The sequence below is a fragment of the Octopus bimaculoides genome, chromosome 10 (genome assembly GCF_001194135.2).
Source record: "Octopus bimaculoides isolate UCB-OBI-ISO-001 chromosome 10, ASM119413v2, whole genome shotgun sequence".
NCBI lineage: Eukaryota > Metazoa > Mollusca > Cephalopoda > Octopoda > Octopodidae > Octopus > Octopus bimaculoides.
This window is the reverse complement of record NC_068990.1, coordinates 52219845-52221003: the sequence shown is the minus strand read 5'-3', so window position 1 is coordinate 52221003 and position 1159 is coordinate 52219845. Positions and strand designations below refer to the sequence as shown.

The window sequence follows — 1159 nt, the reverse complement described above, 5'->3', positions numbered from 1 at the left end:
CTCTCTCTCTCTCTCTCTCTCTCTCTCTCTCTCTCTATATATATATATATATATATATATATATATATATATATATACATTATTGTATATACTATTCTATATGACAGAGTAGAATTGAGACAACATTCTATTAACATACTAGTAATTTATTAATTGAACTAACTAAACTGGTTTATCTGTTTTATTTAATTCTTCAATAAAGAGTGTCTGATCTTTGTAGATCCTACATTTTCAGTTCATAAAGAAAAGATGCTTCCATGTGTTTATACAGCCAAGTCACAACGCAGAAGTAATTTCTGTTTAAAATCTCTGACAGTTTAGAGTTCTATTTTATGCTGACATTAATGTTCTGTCTGAGCTTTGTTGATATGTAGCTTAACATGTACCTATGTTTCTACAAGAGCCTCTTCCACATGGACACCAATCAAAAGACTTTAAACTGTGATGAGTGACACCTATTGTGCATGCTTCAAACCATGTCTTGGAAAGAACACTCAATCAGAGAAAGTTTCTTCAATAAACCCACTAAAATACCCAACACCTATCCAGAGAAAGAAGATTCTATGTTTTTTGTTGGACAATAGTGGAGAAGTAAGAAGGTTAGTGATGTTACACTTTGGGTATGTCAACATGGCTCTAACTTGTGAAGAGGTAAGTATTTGATTATTGTTCAGTTAACAGACATTGTCATTAGGTGTCACGAAGAGGAACTGTCACACAACATGGAAGACTGAGATGGTAGGATGATCAGAGTCATATGAATTTGAGCAGGGTCAACCTGATGATGATAATGGTGGTGATGATGTTGATGAGTATGATGACGATAATGATGACAATGATGGTCTATGCAGTAATGGCTAACAGTAGATATACTGTATTCTGTGGGATAGTACAGCTATCAAACATGAAGTATCATCATCATCATCATCATCATTCTCCTCCTCATCTTCTTATTATTATCACTTACCTCTGAAAGAGCTTCTAGTCTCTTGCTTTTGACTTTTCCTCCAAGAGAAATGAATCTAGTAGATAGAATGAGAAAGAAAACAATATGTATGCACACATATATATGCATTTATGAATATATACTCATGCACATAAAACACACATGTACATATATGTATAGACAAGCATATATATATACAAGCAATATATATAT

At 32.9% G+C, this 1159-nt stretch overlaps 1 long non-coding RNA gene across 1 annotated transcript in view; it reads right to left on the bottom strand.

The window, feature by feature from the left end:
• LOC106882511 (uncharacterized) overlaps positions 1–1024 on the bottom strand; it is a 30754-nt gene extending 29730 nt beyond the window's left edge. The window contains exon 1 of the long non-coding RNA XR_001411013.2: positions 968–1024. This is a non-coding gene — a long non-coding RNA (uncharacterized LOC106882511). The remainder of the gene's footprint in view (positions 1–967) is intronic.
• Between the last annotated feature and the right edge of the window lie 135 nt (positions 1025–1159).